The sequence below is a fragment of the Bombus fervidus genome, chromosome 3, assembly GCF_041682495.2.
Source record: "Bombus fervidus isolate BK054 chromosome 3, iyBomFerv1, whole genome shotgun sequence".
Lineage (NCBI taxonomy): Eukaryota > Metazoa > Arthropoda > Insecta > Hymenoptera > Apidae > Bombus > Bombus fervidus.
The window spans coordinates 11,164,846-11,185,814 of record NC_091519.1 but is presented as its reverse complement, the minus strand read 5'-3'; the positions used below and the strand labels follow the sequence as shown (position 1 = coordinate 11,185,814).

Here is a 20,969-nt window from a genome sequence, read left to right as displayed (position 1 = left end):
TTGGTAAAAATACCGAACGATCTTCTATCGTTCTCTTATCTATATATCTGAGTAATATTTAAGTGCAATATTATCGCTATTTTAATCTATGAAATATTCAAAGTTTCCATTATGTCAAATCTCGTTACAACGTTACACGTTCAAGAAGAAAAGTGTAACGCTATCAAAATGATCTTACAACACGTGTGTTCGATATACAGTTAATCTTTGCTTTTAATTCTACGAATTGAATAATTCATTCGAGCTTCTTTGCCATTTAATCGTCTTGCACAGACCTAAATGTAATTTTACCGCGATCATGTTGATGCGTTCTGCGGCACATTGAAATATGCAAGAATGTATATGCACGCTAGATAAATAGACTATATATTTCAAATGAGATTCTCTGTTTCGTTCATAATTATATTCGTAATTACAAAACGAGTACATAAACGTAATAACCGTAAATATATATCTAGTTATCTACGATTAATAAAAATACAGAATTTCTACCAACATTTCTGTCAATGTATAAATATATAATTATATAACCAAATGTGAATATAATTATATCTCTAAGTATAACAAATTACTATTGCAATTTCCATCCCTGAAACTTCTCGTCGTAAATGTGCACTGCACCTGTAAACAAATGCAAATCGTTTCGAGCGTCTGATTTTAATAAGATGACGAGCCTATAGAAACCTAGCGGACAAATTGCTGGCACAAGGACAGGCCCGGTCTTCGTCGATTCGGTGGCAGGACGAGAGAGGAACAGGTGCGATTAAAGCCGGTCTCACACGCCTGGCATTCCGCTGACAAACGCGTCGGCCAGGTGACTCGATTCATGCGCGTAAATCACGCGGGCCAAACGGGTTTTCGGCCAGTTTAACTCTACTCTGATTTAACTTGCGGTTTGCGTCCACGTTTAGCGGACAGGTTGGCATTTAAGCGCGCGAATAAATTCGACACGAATGATGTACGTGGACGACCGTCACGACCTAACCTCCACTCGTTTCTCGCTTCGTGCGTACAATCGGACCACCATAAGTCAGGCACCGGTGAAAATCGCTCACGTGTGATCAAACGAGACGATTCAACGTAGATGATGGAAGATTCGTTGATCGAAACGATGTGATCGACGATAGAAAAAAAAAAAGAAAAATATATATAGGATGATTTCTTGATCGATCGTTTAGTGCGAATATGTCGGTAATATTCTATTAGGTTGGCAACTAAGTGATTGTGGATTTTGCCATTAGATGGTATTGACAAAATCTGCAATCACATAATTGCCAACCTAATAGATTTCCATCGATCGCGATCTGACTGTAGTTTTGAATCAGGCTTAGCCGAGAAATAAGTCGAGGAAGAATAATTTACGAGATAAAGTGGAAATAACGTGGTGGGAGGCGACGAAGCTCGATGAGCTACATATATCGGATATATGTTTTGATATTGGGTTTCTGGGATAATCGCGTTTGGAGTACACAGTTGCATTTTGCGTTCGAAAAACCACAGTATCGAAATATGTCAGGAGCATCGTGAAAATAGCTATTTTTATTAGTTGGTTGGTATCATCATGGTGCGTATAAATGTTCAGCTTGGATTTGTCTATGCATGTAATTGGGTGAGAATCGTAACGTTACGATTTTGAACGCGATTTCGATGTGAATTTGAATGAATTCGAGCATCGAAATTTGAATATTCATTTTATGTGATAGTATAATATTTATTAATATTATATTTCCTATCTTCGAATTTGCATCTTTGAATTTGTATTAGGTTGTCCGAAAAGTTTCTTTCGCTTTGTAAGGAAATAACAGATGCACAATGTTTTCCGTTTTATATTAATTTATTGAATTATGCACGAACGTAATAATAAAAATATAACGAAATGGATCAAACGTAATTCAATAAATCACGATTTCGTATAGTCGAAGATAAATGTCGATTTGAATTTGAGAACTGTGAAAAGGATATTTTTATTAAAGAAGTTACTTTTTTACCAAGCAACGTACGAATGGTAAACTTTCAGTGGAAATTGCAGATGGAAACTTGGCAAATTGAAACGATAGGTTTTCAGTTCTTAGAAGATGTTTATACATTGTAAAAATTATTGAAGAGCATTTGAAACGTAGGTGATCGATTCTCCAAGTTCAAGATTATCTATTTGATGGCGCCAGATACCTATGTAAGTATAGGAAATGTTTAAAGGGTAACAACGAGCTCGCAAAAGCCTGCCTGATAACTTGGTTCTGCAAAGTAAATAAACATTTATCTAGCAAATGAAAAAACCTACTTATCTTTTGCGCAAGAGTGACTACCTTCTTATCTGGATTTCGAGAAATTTCGTTTTTTAAGTATTATCTCGAATGATATGTTGCAGTCGACCGACACCTCGCATCCAGCCGATCAACGTTGAAAAATCAAGACCAAGTTGAAAGATTAACTTCAAATTGATCGATAACAGATTATACGTTTAATCGATAAGCTAATAAAAATTTCGCCACCGCTAAGCATCGAAGCCTTAAAAGAAGCGCAAAAATTGGCAATTTGAGAAAATTGTGAAAATTTACAGTCTCCAATTTGTTACATTCGGCTGAAATTACGTACAGTTACGTATTAGGTTGTCCGAAAAGTTTCTTTCGTTTCATAAGGAAATAACAGACGCACAATGTTCTTTGTCTTAACGAAATGGTCATACGTGATTCAATGAAATAATTTAAAACAGAAATTCTTAAAATTATGAAACGAAAGAAACTTTTCGGACGACCTAACGTACATCGTTTTCAATGAAAATTAGAAATTTCCAACTTTGTCAGAGAAGATATTCGGAGAAATTGTCTGCTTTGGAGATATAAATCTTAGAACAGAGAATGGATACTCAAGTACATATTTAAGTTTCTTTGTAAAAATTGCAATTTAGCTTCTATGTATGTACGTGCAGTAGCGTATATTTTGTTTATTTTTTATTTTTCATAAGGAAGAGAATTTCGCTCGGGCACGTACGTAAATATTTAATACTTTTTAAACTTAATTTAACCCAATGATTCAGGCCAAATATTCGCAGAATGGTAAAAGACGATCGGAAACTGTAGGAAATGGTAAAAAGCGACAAAAGTGCGACGAAGAGTCGCATTAAACGAGAGAAGACAACGCGAACGATCGGGCGGCCGCTAACTCTGTTTCGGAATTCGAGTGAAAAATTTCACGTAGTTGCAGCTGTCCGATATTGAAAATTGGAAGAGATTAGAAAATGAAATATAAATCAGTTGACTATCCGCTATAAATATCGGTGGCGTATGAAATCGAGGATACACACGGAGCAGGCGAGTCTGGTGAAATTCGGAACAGATCCGTCCGTCTTGACAAGTGGAAATCCAGCTGCTTTCCATTTCTAACGATCACCGATCGCAGACCAATGGTTACGAGGCTCTGTCAACCACGAAAACCGATTTCTATTTTCTTCTCCGGCCACTTCCACCTGTCGATCGAAACTTACGACACTTTCGACCATCGACGATTTCTAACAGCAAAAATAAAAAAAAAGTTTCGTTCAATTCGTTTCACCCATTTTGGGAAGTTTCTTCTTACGAAGAAAGAATTTTCTTTTGCAGAGACGAGGAAGAAGAAAGGAAGAGCCGTGGAACGTTTCTTCCAGTTGGAGCGTACAAGATCGATAAGGTTTCTTCTTCTTTTAATCGTCGCGCTTCGATGAATGACAATATTTTTTCGATTACGTTCGCGTTGTTGATTCAGCAGAGTTCAGAGAAACGTACGCCATGGTTAGAAACGATGACAACGCTCCTACGTCGATTATGTCGAACAGGACTTCTGCAAAGTTTCTTCGACCAAAGATTCCATTATTCTCGACGATTCTCCGAAACGATCGTTCTCTTCGATGCAAATAAATCGTTTCGTGATTTTCGTTTATTCGAGTTCGATCAGCTTGCCGATCTGTTCGGATCGTTGTAATTTTAAGTTTCTGTAGAGCGAACTCGTCAGAGAGAAAAATCGATGTAAACGGAAATCAGTAAACGCGCTCGACGATAAAAATTAGCGGTAAATTTACGATTTTCAAAAATTGTATAATATGTTACGAAGTTAAGCGCGAAATTAGACTAAAGCAATCGAACGGAAGATTCAAAGTTAGCGTTGTTTGTAGAGAAGAGATCAGCGCGAAGATATTTTCTACGAGATCGTTCGTGAGATTTTCTACGATTTTCGATCGAGAATGATGTTTGATTATCGGTATTTATTTCTTGGAATTATCAGAGATTTCGATCGTTCGACGCGGAAACGATCGAAAGAGCGAAAATTGAAAATGATCGAAGAAAAATGTTGACGAGTGACGAAACGATGTTGTGAAATCGATTTATGAAAGCTGCCGGTTTATTAAAGAAATATTTAAGAATATTGACCGCTGATCGGCCTTCGGTCACGAAAACTGATTTGTGTTTCGTATTTCGCGAAGCGGAAGCATTTTTCGAATTGTATATTCGATCGAAGAATCAAATCGAATCGAAAACACTTTTGGTAATTGTTGAACAAATACGAATGACACAGGTTTTCATTGATAATTTCAAATTTCGTGCCAAGTGAAAGAAATTCAACCTCGCTGTGTTCGAATTTTGTCAATATTTTCCATAGAGCGTTCTTCGTTCCATTGAGAAATTTCAAAATAAAAGGTTACTCGAAGATCGAATAATCCCCTTATTATTAACTTACCAACGAAAATCAAAATTGTTAACTACGTTGCTCTATTTGTGCAACCTTCGAGTTCTAATTTAGGTACTCGTACTTTAGATGCTGGATTGCCAACGTACGATAACGCGAATCCATATTTTCATCGCAACCATAATTTCTAAAAAATATTCACCTAACCTCAACTGTAGGAAAATCATCCCTTTCTATCAACATTAGATCGAACTTCATCCAATAAACTGTTATCATCCGGTTAAAGAAAACAAAGATTTCTAAAAAATGTTCACCTAACCTCAACTGTAGATAAATCGCCCCCACCATTATCAAACTTCGTCCAATAAACTGTCGTCGTTCGGCTAAATAAAACAAGATTTCTAAAAAAAGGTTCACCTAACCTCAACTAGATAAAATAGGTAAACCATTTCTACCATTATTATATATATTAATGTTAACCTAACCTCACCTATAAGTCGTTGCTTGTTATCGTTATTAACGTTGAAATCCAGCCAGCGCCAAACTGAAAAGTATGGCAGAAGAAACAAAATAAAACATGTAGAAGATATCGCAAATAAACAAAAATTCACTTGTATCCAATTCCTTTCGGTTGTCAATCTCGGCTTCGAGATGTTTTTCGAATAATTTTTCACGTATAAAATACAGAACGGTACAGCGTACGTATCGCCATTGAGCAGAAAGGGTCTTTCTTCAAGGGCCGTGCGCCACGCCCTGTATCCGCAATGCACCCCCTGCGAGAGAGTTCATGTTGCAGGGAGTCGTGGAAAAGGGAGCAGTGTCAGTCCATCGAGGGCGTACATGCGCACTTCCGCCAACCGGCGCCTCCTACGAATCATAGTGATGCTGCGCTGAAGCATTGGTGGGGGAGATGCTCGCCATTGGCCGCTTCTCATCTGTCCAGAGCTTTTATCTCGTTCCCCTCTCCTTCGCTCCACTAACTTCCCTCTCTCTGCTACGCGTCCCCTTTTCTCCTCGTTTCTCCATCTCTTACTCGTATTTGAGAAGGTTCTCCCCCCCCTCACTCTCTCTGTTTTGTTACATATATATATATTTTTTCTTTTTCTCTCCTTTGTTATATACATATGTCTGTCGTGATATTTACTCGCCTTCCTGGAAGGCGAGTTTTTAAACGTTGGAATTTAAAAAGGTTCTTTTACTCGATAGATTTTAAAAAGAAGGCAATGAACTCGACGTTCCCGTAGCTTGTCAATGGCCTCTGCACCATCCTTTCTAGGTGAAATTTCTTGCTTCGAGACCGAATCATTTCGAGGGTTGCTGTGTGGAGATTTTGGAATTTTTTGAGGTTATGAGTTTACGTAGCATCTACCTATATCGCTCTTGCGTTTCTTTTAGGTCGGTTGATTTATTGTCCTTGCCTTTTGGATCGGTGTCGTGATTAAACCTAACCTTAAAACTTTTACCTCAATTTCATGCTGCGATACTGATCGTCGAAAAAATCGACGCCGATGTAGTCGCGTGATGCTGAATCGGCGGTAGGAATTTTTATTTCCTTTCTATCAAGCTTCGTGAATCACGAAGTAAAGAGATTTATGACGACGAACATAACCAAAGTTCCACGTATTTCATCGGGGGAATGTTTTGCTTTGCTGTTAACTTGTTACTACTTTCAACGACAATAGTATACATATATACAAGAATATGCTAAAAAAAAAACAATGTACATATTACTTAAAACAGTCGCTATCAAGACTAACCTCAAATCGTCAGTCGTTGGGTTTTTGTGCATCTATGACAAACTGAAAAATTCAAACATAAATATAACATGCACGTCGTAACATAAACTATATAAAACACCTAAAATTACACGTAACATGTAAAATATAAGAACCACGTAAAAATCTGAAATTCATTAGAATGATCAACATGTCGGACAATGCTCTATTTAGGTTATATTTTCTCGATCATCTTCCCGAAGATACGAATCTGCGCATAGATATCCGCAGTCTGTTTATTACTATACACCTAGCATTACCGTAACGCTAGACATTAACGTTCCTCTATATAGAACATTCCCAGGAATGTTATATTTTTCCACACGAATAAACTTTTATACGACGTAATTCCTACATGACGTACATATAGATAATGTACATATTTCACTTTACGCATATTTCCACCTTTTCCTCGGTTCTCTATGCTCTCATCTTCCTCTACCTCCTCCCCTCCCTCCTCCCCTCATTTACTTCGCTCGTCTCGTCTCTTCGAGCGAGTAGCTCGTCGTCGTCGTCGTCATCGTTGTCGTCCAGGCTCGCTCTTTCCCTAGCTCTCCTCTCGCTCTCCTCTCTCTATCGTTCCCCCCACCCACCCCCTACGTCCCCGCTCTCTTCACGCTCGGATACACCCACGCAGCACCACGCAGGAGAAGCAAAGATGGCGGTCGGTTAGTGTGTTTCGAGAGTCGTAGCCCTGACAACCTTGGACTTACCCAGCCGTAACACCCTGCCACCCTCTATGCGCTCTGGGTGACACACACGCTCTCCCTTTTTTCCCATCTTTTTCCTTTCTATTACTCTTTCGTCTCTCTCTCTCTCTCTCTCTCTCTTTGGTATACGAGCCCCCTCGGAAGTCATAGTCGATCGATTCCACTTTTGGCTGAGTTTCCCAATTTCATTACGCAGGCGATTTTAATTTCAAATTGCGAGTAAAATTTCATTTAAAATTGGCAAGTCGTTCGATCACGGGAAGTAGGGTATCGTAGCGACAGTTTTATTTAGCGCTTTAGTCCTTTCGGTATTCGTGGGATACGATGTGCTTTTAAATGGCTACGTCTTAAATGCTTTACTTTCCATCGTGTTTCGGTATATTCGGTATATCTAGATTCTCAAGGTTTCTAGCTCATTTGCTACGTTGGATATTAAAAATGTTTTAACTCGTTCGGATTTCCGGAGTTCCCAGTGTCAGGGATTTTCGTATCAGTTCTAGGGAATTTTATGGCGTGCACAGGCACGCAGTTAAGTCGAAAATTTAACAATGGTTCTCGCCACAGTTCCTCCGGTTGACGGTTCAAATTTGCAACATTAGATACATAGAGGAATTTCTGCTACAGGTAAAAGTTTCCTAAATTACGATACAAAGTTCTAGAGACCATTCCGACGAGTCTAGTTATTTCAAAGTTTAATATCCTTTCTAATTCCCGCAATTCCTAATGTATATTTCTTAGCTTCCAATCTTTTTCTAACTTCTAGCCTAAGATAAGGCAAAATTCCTATTGGCCATTTATTCTGAATTGCGGGTAAGCGATATCTAAAAGAAACTATGTAATATTGAAATAAAATTCGGAATATCAATCCTAAACTAAAAGAGAGAAAAAATTCGAAATTTCCAATTCTCTGTCAATTACCTTCGCCGATCGATAAATAACAGATCGATGAACTTTTCTATCACGCACTTCCTATTTACGATCGCCTGCTTAATATTGATCGCGAGTACATCTCATCTGCATACGTATACTAAATAACAACATGACTGGACTAAGAATAACGAAGATGAACGTACTTGTACAAATTCGTAAAATCCTAAGCATCCAACATCGTGATAGCCGATAACATAACTAACCATCGTAACTATCCTGTTTGTACATGGAACAACAATATTCTATCAGCCAGACTTTGTATAGTATGTAGCGAGATTAGATTCTAATTCTCTTGGGTCCAAAGTTTCCACGGAAGTATTAAGAGGCAACTCGATACAAGACTTAGGTTTGCGACGATGAAAGATCGATATCTAAACTGTATCACACAGCCTTATCACGAGACTACTCCACATCCAGCTTTCGCTTCTCTTAATTCTGCCACTAATCCAGCAAATTATTCCTAACCATACGTTGATCAGTTCGATCAAACGAGGTTTAATCCGGTGACCTCGACGTTCAGCCTGCACGATCAACATCCTCGCTATCTAGCTAATATACATCAAATTTGATCCTCGATTTACTCGTCTGTTTCCATTGACGTTGTCCTGAATCGCTATAGGTAGCTAGGTATTCGATACGTTTCTTCAGTTTCCATTTTATCACGTTCGATCGATATTGATATCGTGTTCTCGCGAGGAGCAGACGCAAGCAACGTATTATTTCACGCAAACAGATATTAAAAATAAGAATTGTGTCTGTTCGAACGAATGGAATTAATGGTATTTAAAATATAGCGGTGGAAGATACGAAAGAATCTTTGTATCGACCGAGACAAGGTCGCGATAGACGACTATTATTATTATTATTATTATTGTTATGTATTATCTTTTTACAAGACAGGAAATTTCCTCTAGAAATTTATTAGAAAATTAAACGATGAAATTAATTTTGATGAAAGCGCCACTCGAAATATCGTACGCGAGAAACTCTGTAAGTTGCTTTTAGAAGAAAAAGGATGGAAAAGCGGAGAATTTCTTGGAAACTAAATCTAAAAACTAAATTATTATGTTATATATCATAGCAATCATTATATAAGTATCATATTTTATATCAACGACTGTATTACAATAATTAGACGATTTCTTCGATCAGCTCCACTTCTACGTTTCTACACGACGATTACGAAATATGTATATAGATATACAGGCGTGATTATCTCGTCGCAGCATGATCGACAGTCTTTCTCCGAAAACTTAGATCTGTACGTGTGTAAACACGGGAGTTGACCTCTAGCTCATGGGAGCAAACAATGTAGAAGCAGTCTCTGGATCGTATCCGATTCTCCAAGACGACGAAAAAGTTCCATGTATTATGGATTTTTTGTTTGCTTTGTGTGTATTGGTCGCTTAGCTTGTTCCTTTCTATTTGGTATTATTTTTAGAATTGAGAGAGTACAGCAAGAAAGTACGACGAATTTCCAGTCATCGAGAATAGATCGAAGGAAAAACGACTCGTAGCAAAATTACGATAAGAAGTCCATTCGTTGGCGAAAAATTGTTTTTGCAAGAAAATTTCAACTTGTGCGAATATCTACCAAGTTGTCTGAAAAGCGTCTTTCTTTCGCAAACGTGTTTTTTACAACAGTGCACCTTCGTACAAACGTGAAATGTCTGTGAAATGTCGCGGTGTTTATTTCAACAGAAGAAAACCGTACGTAATTCGACAAAATAATATAAAACAAAAAACACTGCGCGTCTATTATTTTCTCATAAAACGAAAGAAATTTTTCGGACAACCTAATACATCGAACGAGACTATAGAATCCTATTTCTTTCAAATATGTTCGAGGAGAAGATACTCGTAGAAGAAATCACGTAAAAATTCCATTTATCCGAATATTAATCGAACAACGTTGGACAAGACAATTATTTTCGAGACAGCGAGAAACCCAGTAGAATTCCATTTTTTCGCGCGTATCTATCGAGAAAAAATTTTGAAAAGGAATAACATCGTGACAGAAGGTCGTTTTTATCAATAGAAATATCGCAAGCACCAACGTGAAAAATAGACGAATAATTGTTATAATATTCATAGTTAAGTAAGTAAGGTCGTAAAGAGCGTCTTCCTGTATGGATGCTCAGTATTCCGCATGTTGCGTTACGCGTGCACGTTTTATTACATTGTTTATCGTGTATTCAGAGTATGTAACGTTCGTATATCATCCTTATGGCAAAACATTAAAGTTATTATGTTAATCGTCATTTTGTTTTTATTCATATAAACATAGCTTCATGAATGGTTTATTCGACATAATGGTTTATTAACATAAATCTCGTAGGAAACGAAATAACTCGATCGTAATTTTCGTAACGAACTGTAGCAAAGTGTAGACGATCTCTTTCGTTCGACTAATTACGTCTAATAATATAAGAAATTCGTTTGTCATAAGAAAATAACGCGAACAATCGGAAAATTCCCCTCTCTGTTTTCTTTCTAAACTTTTACTTTCCATTTCGCTCTGTACCTTTTCGTTTATGTAGCTCAACGCCGAACCATTGGTTTATAGAAACAGGATAAATACAAAGAGGATTAAAGCGCGATAGACGCGGCGAGAATGTTAAAACAGCGTAGGAAACACGTTTCTCACGTTTTCAAGATTTTCTTGGGAACACCGGGAACGCGGCTTGGATCCATCCGTGCAACGAACGCATGAAAAATGAAAGGCAACGTTCGTCTGGCGGTCGGATCGAAGCGAGGAAAATTGTTTCTCAGGCCTGGCGGCGAAACCAGAACGAATCTTTAATCGTGATATTCTAATTTCTTCCGGCTCGTCCATTTTCTCCGTTTCGAGACATCGTCTCGGAACCAGGAAATCTCGTTTTGCTTTCGGCCAGTTGAAACGCCTCGCGATCTTAACGAGCTATTTCTCTCTCTTTCTCTCTGTTTCTAGCACGTCTATCCACGTTTCAGAGCTCGTTAATCGATATCAGCGAAACATTTCCTGTTATCTTTCGGCGAATTCGTTTAAAATATATTTTTATCGGAAATAAACCGACTACGATCAAGAGATTCAGCGAATGTTTGACGAACACGTTTGTTGTTTCGTTCGAAAGATACTGTACGTAGTTGGAGAATTTGATTCGAGTTGAAGATTTGATATGGATCGGGATTAAACGTTGCGAGATAGCAATTAAACGGTGTAAAGAAGATTTCTTTGAAACGGATTATCGAAACAGTGAAATTCTTGGGAAACTCCAAGGTTTGATCGAATTGCCCGATGGATAAACGCGGTTGAAGGTACGTTTAACGCGGAGTCGATGGAAGGAAAATTGAAATTAATTTTTTTCTGTAAAAAAAAAAAAAGAAAAAATATAGCAGTGTGTAGTATGATAGTAATTTATAAATAATTGGAACTCTATTAAGCCTGCTACGTAGATAGGTAGGATTTAATCCTGGCTATGAATCTTATTTTTGCAAGCAATTTTTCTTTGTTTTAAATCCAGTATAATGAAACGTTGCAATAATCAAAGGATAAAGTGAACGAGATTGGCATTGGATCTACCATTAACCTTTTGCACTGTTACGTCGAGTGTGAACTTGATATCAGTTTTTATCTCAGGAATTTCTTTGTCGAGTCCCACTTTTTTGTGTGTAACGTGCAAAAGAAAAGCAGGATTGTATCCTGGAAATTGTTTCAAGATATATCATACACTTAAAAATTACAAAATACAAAAATAGTGTTAATAAAACTGGTATTTAAGTGAATTTGTTTCTTCCTCTATTTATTTAAATTGTCTTATTCTTTAGTTAAAGTAAATTTCAAATAAAATACTTCAAATCGTTGGGAGCTTCTGGTAACGAAATTGAAATAAAATTCCGAGTGCAAAGGGTTAAAAGTTTTCCAAGCAACGACAGAACTAAATTTCCTGCAGCGAGACGAACAACATTCGACAATTTTCAATTATTAACTGTTAAACTTGACTAAAAATAAAAAGTTCTCGGCTTACGCGCCGTGTTAATGTCTCTACCTTTTTCTTCTTACTTTATCATATTCAATAATTTATATATTCAATAATTTTATAATATCAGGAAGTTCTCATGTTTGTTTCTTGGCTAAGCATCCAATCAGACGTTTGTTTGCCAAGACCAGAGAAATTATTAAATATTATCGGCGTTTTGTTTACTTCCGTTCGACGTCTCGCAGCTGCTAACGTATTAGGTTGGCAACTAAGTGATTGCGAATTTTGTCATTAGGTGGTAATAACAAAATCGGCAATCACTTAGTTGCCAACCTAATACGTTAGCAGCTGCGAGACGTCGAACGGAAGTAAACAAAACGCCGATAATATTTAATAATTTCTCTGGTCTTGGCAAACAAACGTCTGATTGGATGCTTAGCCAAGAAACAAACATGAGAACTTCCTGATATTATAAAATTATTGAATATAATCAACGAGTAACACCGCCATAATTACGTCGGCGAACGTGGAGCTGTGCTTGAATCGGCCATTTCTTTCCCACCGACCTCGTTGCTCCAAGCTTTCGTAAAGCGGAACGACAATCAGAAGCTTTATTTCTACAAGATCACATAATCACACGTTGAAATAACGAAACACTAAGGAAACAAATTGAACAATTTTCTCGGCCAATATGTATCTGATCGTAACATAATTCGTGCTGCATTCATATTCGTTACGACGTATGTAATTTATGTTACGATCCAAGAACGTTCAACGCTATCGGATAATAAGAAACTTTTCGGTTGTTTTTCGTCTGACGAAACAAGAGGATATTCTTAATGAAATTTCCATCTTATTATATTAAATTCCATATTTAATTAATAAAATTATAGTATAGTACGTTCGTTTAATTAATAACATTCATATTCGGATATTACGTTATTCCATATTTTGCAATATTTTATATTATCGACAAAATCGAGCGTTTTTAATTAAACAAAGATTTCAAATAAATATATATATATACAGAAGATATTTATATTAAATATATAAATATTTATTTAAAATCTTTGTTCAATTAAAAACGCTGGATTTTGCCGATAGTATAAAATGTTGCAAAATAAAGAAGAACGTAATATCCGAATATGAATGTTATTAATATATATACAAACAGAAGATATTCATATTACACATGTAAATATTTATTTGAAATCTTTGTTCAATTAAAAACGCGCGATTTTGCCGATAGTATAAAATGTTGCAAAATATAGAAGAACGTAATATCCGAATATGAATGTTATTAATATATATACAAACAGAAGATATTCATATTACACATGTAAATATTTATTTGAAATCTTTGTTTAATTAAAAACGCTGGATTTTGCCGATAGTATAAAATGTTGCAAAATAAAGAAGAACGTAATATCCGAATACGAATGTTATTAATATATATACAAACAGAAGATATTCATATTACACATGTAAATATTTATTTGAAATCTTTGTTCAATTAAAAACGCGGGATTTTGTCGATAGTATAAAATGTTGCAAAACATGGAAGAATAATATCCAAATATGAATGTTATTAATATATATATATAAACAGAAGATATTTATATTAGATATATAAATATTTATTGAAAATCTTTGTTCAATTAAAAACGCTGGATTTTGCCGATAGTATAAAATGTTGCAAAATAAAGAAGAATGTAATATCCGAATACGAATGTTATTAATATATATACAAACAGAAGATATTTATATTACATATATAAATATTTATTTAAAATCTTTGTTCAATTAAAAACGCGGGATTTTGTAGATAGTATAAAATGTTGCAAAATAAAGAAGAACGTAATATCCGAATACGAATGTTATTAATATATATACAAATAGAAGATATTCATATTACACATGTAAATATTTATTTGAAATCTTTGTTCAATTAAAAACGCTGGATTTTGCCGATAGTATAAAATGTTGCAAAATATAGAAGAACGTAATATCCGAATATGAATGCTATTAATTAAACGAACTTATACTTGTACGATCTAATACCATATTCGATTAATATCGTATACCGGGTATATAAACCTCGCAAAGAGCTTCGAGTAAGCTTAATAAGAGAAAAAAAAGATGGATATAGCAGAATGGAACGCCTACACTGTGCCGACCAAGTATCGACTAGCTTACTGACTTCGATCGAACCGACTCGACCGACAAAAGAAGCGAAAACTCGTTCCAAAAATGGTCTGTACGAGTGAACCATGTACCGTGCATTTCGTTGCATATCATTTGGAAGCAAACGAAAAACAGGTACCGAAACGTGCTCGATTTAGATAACTGGTTGCAACGACAATGAAACGACGAAGCGGCGAATCAAAGGAATATTTTCTCGAGCAATTTCTATTGACCAACGTGTGCGACCCAGCGCAAAGGATGTCACGTAAAGAATCTTCGTATACGTGGCCCAACCGAGTGTTTCCGCATATACCTAGAGACGCGGTCGTCATATCTACAACCCGCTGCGTATGGATCGTTACCAGAGAGAGCTTACATATTATGCAAGAGGGAGGAGGGAAGAGGAAAGAGGGCGGTTGCAATAGCCGGTAGATTGGTAAAGTGAGACGCGGACAGTCGAATGATTCCGCGATTTTCTTCCGCAACAGCCGCTATTTTACGATGCTCGAATTTTTACACGCATTCGTTTCCACGTTGCTGCCGATTTAGCGGATAAAATGATTTGCGATACTTGACGAGAATGTTGAGTACGAAATTGTAAATTGTAATATATAGCGAAAATGCGAAGTAATCTAAAGATAACGATTTTTCTCGTGTCTCGCTCGATGATTATTATTCAGATTATTACTCGACGTTGGAAATATGTAATTGCGGAAACAGCGGAGTAGAGGGAAAATATTCACAAGCGACACAAGCCTGTTCCTAAGAAGAAAAGTCAAATTAAAAGAACGACGAGCAACGTAGTGTAAATCCGTAGGTTTTTTAAGTTGTTTTTTTTTTTTTTTGGTGCGGCGAGGGTTTTTTTTTTGACTGGTTAATTTTGAAGTTTACTTTGTGTTTAACGCGCTCTTATAATCGATTTAACGAATTTTTTTTGGACAGAAAGAACGTTTTTGTTTAGAATTGTCGATATACGAACACCGGATATACGTGAATCGAACGAATTTCTTAGTATTTCCTAGAACGAATTTCTATTGAATTTTTTCCTCTAAGAACATCCTAATTCCTGGAATCCTTTATAAATGGATACGGTGCCTATTTAGAACATGAATTATTTATATTCGCCGATGAATCTGCATTTTAAAATTGCTGCCACTAAATCAGCCGCGAGATGCAGGTTATCGATTCACCTCGTTCTCGCGATTCTTCTTGGAAAATCGGGTCAGTGATGTAGTCAGCGATGAAGTAACAATTATTATACAACGCGAAATAAGATGCATACCGAAAGAAATCGTTCGATTTAAATAATTATTAGCCGCATGCAAAAGTGTCTATTAGACCGTGGACTTTTTATCCGAATTTATAGGAAATTCGAAGATTTAAAAATGCGCAGAACGCACGCAACATGCAAAAATATGCAAAATATCCAAAGCATAACACTTTTTAGAGTATTTGATATGAAAAAAAAATTTTTTCTACTTTCTATTGTTAATTCCATTTCTTGCATTCTCATTTGATAATTATAATTAAAGGTTACAATACAAATTGGTACAATAACATGAAATTGCATAAACATTCGCAGTATAGTCGTCAAAAATATTTCTTCTTATCTAGAAAATTAAATTCACACGTATTCCTCTTTCCAAGATGACCGTCTTTTTCTTTTTTCTTTGTAAAAGATACAAAGTTTTATAGAACAACTCGTTTGCAATCTCTGAAAGCAAATTTTCGGAGACTTCGATGCGAGAAAAGTGGCGAAAACGCCACTGTCCAACGACCACCGACGAGACGAAGGATAAGCGACCAAGGTTGGAGGGCAAGGACCCCGAGGGTGAGAAAAGGGAGCGGTTGATTTTCCATGCCACGCCCTAATTCACCAGCCCTTCCCTACGAAAACCTGCTTTTCTCGCCTGTTACCCCCAACAGATTCCCATCGAATTTGTATCTTCACATCTTTCTATTTTCTTTCGATCTGTTCTTTAAAAAGCTTTTTAAAAGTTTTCTTTTTTCGAAAGTTTCCGTCAGAAGATTTTTTGGATGTTGCTACGAGAGAAAAAGACACGTTCGTTTTATCTTGTTACTCGTAACGTGTGTTCTGGTTCCATCGCACGAAACGTTTTCCACTGAATTTCCAAAGCAATGTCAGCCGATGAATTAAAGAAAAACGAAGGATCGTTATCGGTGCCATTAACGTTTTAAATCGTGAAAGAACATCTCGAAATCTTCCATCCAGACGAAGAATATTTTATGAAACTGCTTGAAACTTTTTGGTGTCGTCGGTTATTTTTCATTCTACAAAGTTTTCATCAATGGGAAATTCCAAGATGCGCCATTAATTCTTTTTCTGTTTTCTTATCCCATAGCAGGAAGTATAACGACCCTTGTTTCGAGAAAATTACACGATTCATCCCTTTATTAACTTTATCGATTATTCTTTTCCTATGCCAAGGTGAAAGCTATTTTTAAAATTTCTATCTTAAACAAAAATTGTAAAAACGAAAATGCTAAATAAGAAGCAAACACGATTCTTCGTAAGACGTGCTAGTAGATTTCCACGTTTCTAAATCTGCTTAACAGGAAGATTAATCAACGTTATATATTTCCAACCAACATTCTATTTTCTCCGCACGTATTATAAATTTTATTAACAATTAACCCTTGCTAAAAGTCAAATTTCCCGCTTTCCAAATTCACGGTCAAACACGAAACTCCGCTACGCGAAACTAAGGCAAATTTTCCACTAAAGAAGGAACAAACTCCTGCGCGAACCACCTGCTACTCCAATTCAAAGTTCCTCGTCGACTTCTCGTATCTTCTCGTTTTAGAACTTTCAACCTTTTTCAATCCTCGTTTCGAAATATCTGCCATTTGTCGGCCGTACGAATGAAACTATTATTTTGTCCAAAAAGTGTCTTTCTTTTACAGACACGTCTTTTACGACGACGCATCTTTATACAAACATGACACCTAATCTTCCGAACGTTGTGATCTTTATTTTACGGAAAATATTGTGCATCCATTGTTTCCTTATAAAACGAAAGAAACTTTACGGACGACCTAATACTTTGCGAAGCAAGTGACTTTCAAAGTCACGTCCGAGTGTATCTATCGCAAAAGCGAGAATCACGAGAAAAGAACGAAAATGCCGAAATAAAGAGCGTTGGAACGTTGTTCGAAGAATGCGACTGACTGCAAGATACCGCAGTTTCTTCATCCTCGAAGATCGTCAGTCAGTCCTTTTACGGGAGCGGTTCGACAAATAATTTCTAAGATAAGAGGAAGAGTTCAGGTCCTTATCTACGTGGACTTGGACAGGCATGTCGCCTGTTTTCTTCTCCCTCCTTCTCTTTTCAACCTTCTCGCTTACCTTGTCGATACTCGTCGATAGATTAGAATTCAGACACGTCAGCGTCGTGGTCGCGAGATCGCTCCGCGCCTTTTCTCCTCTTTCCACGACAGCTTGAACCGCGTGCGTATCGAGCGACGCCGAAAAAAATCGATACGAGGCTTCCTGGAAACTGAGTGGACGGCTGGCTGGTTCTGGTGGGATACCAGAGCTACGATTGCGTCAGCGGCGATCCCCGTAATCTCGTTATCTCGTAAGCTTCTCGTTCCACGGACGCGAATTTTTCCCCTTCGAGAACATGACTAGGTGCTATCGCGGTCGCGTTTCAAGAAGCATCATAGGTTACGCATGGAAACGCGAAAGGCTCGAACCATCGTCGTGCAAGTCGTCTGACCGATTGAAATTTCCATTTTCACGCGCACAGTCCGAGAGAAATAAAATCGAGATGGAAATTCGTTTTAGTCGGTGAATTCGTGCGGTTGTTGTTTGTGCGTTTGCGTTGGAGAAATCGAAGAGCGCGAAAGTGTAGGCAAAAAGAGCGACCAGTAATGGAAAATATATATAGAAAAAAAAAGATGTAAAAGAGGAGAATCATCGTGGGAGTATTGTAATTGGACGGCGAATCTTTCTATTTATGATAGATTTCTATGCTCGTAGCTAAAGGAATAGAACTGATAGAGTAGACTGCAGATATTTATGTTGCTATGGGAACTTGCAGGGTGTGAAAGTTTACAGAATGAGAAGAATAATGCAAAAAATATGTAACAATGGAAAATCAGGATGGAAGTTTTCCTATTAGACAGCGAACCTTTATATTTTACATTTTGATGCGCACAGGCAGAGAAACACAGCTGAGATACAAATAGTAATTTGTTTTAGCTGCTACCAGTAGACCGCGTACGTTGATATATTTATGGGAAATTGCAGGGTGTGAAAGCGTACAGAACGTGAAACATAATGCAAAGATATGGAAAAACGATGAATCATCCTACAAGTTTATTAATTAAAATGTAAAACACAGCGAATCTTTGTGTTTTACATTTTTTATTCGCATAGGCAAAGAAATAAAATTCACTGGTTTGTTTATGCGTTTATGGGAAATTTAAGGCTCTAAGAATGTATAGTATATGTATAGTATATACAAAGATTGAGAATTCATTTTCCAGACGATTGTACGAGACTTTTTGGACAACTTTCCTCGAAAATAGGAATTTTTCTTAGAGAAGACACAATTATTCGATTTAAATTTAGAAGACATCGATTTATAAGAAATCGTGGCTCCTTTAGATAAGTTTCTTTTCAAGTACAAGTATTTAGATATTTAACGATTTTTTTTAAATAAATTCAACGATTTCGTTCGAAATTAGAGAAATCAATTTAATTTAGAATTACGTAAAATTAGAATCGTGATACTTCCAACGCATCTCTCTCTCTCACAAATTTCGTAAAAAAAAAAGATAGTAATTTCGAGCTTGTTTAATTAAATGAAAATTCTCTGTTTAATCAAAAATAGAAACTTTTGGTGGATAAACGTTAATCTTGATCGAAGATTACGTAACAACGAGATCGTAATATTTTACATGCACTCGTTTCCACAAATTTTTCTTACAAAAGCTATACGAACGTGTAATAACTATTTCAATTAACGTGGTCTAACTGTATTTGAAAAATAGAAATTGCATTTAAACAGATCAACTTCGATCGGATATTACGTAAGTCGGCGATTATGTTCGTTTTTTTAACTCTCAAAAAAAAAAAAAAAAAAAAAATGTTACGCTATTCTTCCCATTCGTGTTCAATCTTTCGATAATTTCTCGATCAAGTCAGCTTGTTATTGATCTTTACAATAGAAATTTTTGCCGAGATACAATTGTCTCTCATTCGAAATTACATAATACCAGCTATATAACATTTCCAGTGCCATTTAATCAAATTTCGAAAAAATCTGTTAATCCTTCGATTACCAACACGTCGGATCATTGGAAACTTTGGTGGGGATACTATTTTATCTTCGATTGCAGAACAATGAAACCAGCGAATTATCTCTTTCTCTCTCGTCTAATCGTGTTTTATCATCCTTGCTATATTTTTCCCGTCAGATACAAATCTAAGGACGAAAGAATTCAATTTCTGATAAAACCGTCTCGCCTGACCTAATTCGAAAACTAGAAGAAAATCTCTGTCGTCAATTTTGTTTCCGCAAAGTTAACCGAACTAGTTCTCGTTTTATCGAGATTTTACGGAAAAAAAAGACCATCTGAATTTTTATTTATCAATTAAACATATCAAAGATTAAAATGAAATTTCTAATAGATAAATAAAATTCACAGAAACAGCTCAACGAATTAATCAAATTTCTCAACATCTTATTTATCTCTTATTTATTCTCTCACATCTGATTTCCGTTTCCCTCTATTTACAAATTTTCATCTTCCCGTGCTTCATAAACTCTCGATACCTAATTTCTGTTTCCTCTACGTTCTATTCGAGAAACACCTTCAGGAACGTTATCGAAAGAAAAGTTACAGTCACATGGAAAATTAAAAGGTAATTGTCACTCTGTTTTCGATATAGCGGAAATCGTACTCGGAACTAATCGGCTCTGAAGGAAACCACGAAACGCACAGGTCTATCGTTTATCAAGCATTTTCAGCGAGCGAACGAAACGGAGTCTCGCGTAACATTGACACGCGAATTTCAATGGAGAACGTGCGCCGCGTTCTTGAAACGAAAATCCCATTACACGCAGACTTAATGGAGATACCGATAGGCATCGATATTTTCTGTGTTAATCGAGATACAAAGCGAAAGCAGAGACAAAAGAATGAAGAGGAAGAGAGACAGAAGTGGCGAAACACAACGGTCACGAACGATAATATCTCTCTTTCCTTCTTCATCTTCTTCTTTGTTGTAGTACTCGACTTGCTCATTAGCCATCGAATTTCGGTCGTTTCCTCGCATCCTGTTGCCTCTCGGCCCAAATATTCCCAAGCCACCGATAAACCGGCTTTAACATCGCGTTAGGTCGATTCGAAAAACAATAGACGCCTCGTTAAAATAGCGAAAGGTGGAAAACAAGATCGAACGAAATTTGTCGAAGTCTAATAAAAGAATTCTACTTGTTTGTTGCTTCTTTCTTTTTTCTTTTTTTTTTTTTTTTTTTTGTATATCTGATCGGTCTCCTTGAAAAGACTCGAAGAACACCGAACGAAAATAAAGCGTTTCCGGGATGGACGACTTTTGATCTCGGCTGTTCGGAGAGGTGGCATTCAAGTCTCCGCACGATGGAATTAAAATGGCCGTGTTAATGGAACATAATGATGTGCTTAATTCGAATGATTATACATAGCGATAGGAAGATGGCGTCTGAGCGAAGGATTCGAATATTTTTCAGTAGCGTTCTTTT

General features: G+C 36.6%; 1 protein-coding gene across 2 annotated transcripts in view; it reads right to left on the bottom strand.

Moving 5' to 3' along the window:
- LOC139985515 (uncharacterized) overlaps nt 1–20,969 on the bottom strand; it is a 103,880-nt gene that overhangs the window by 10,706 nt on the left and 72,205 nt on the right. The window lies entirely within an intron of this gene.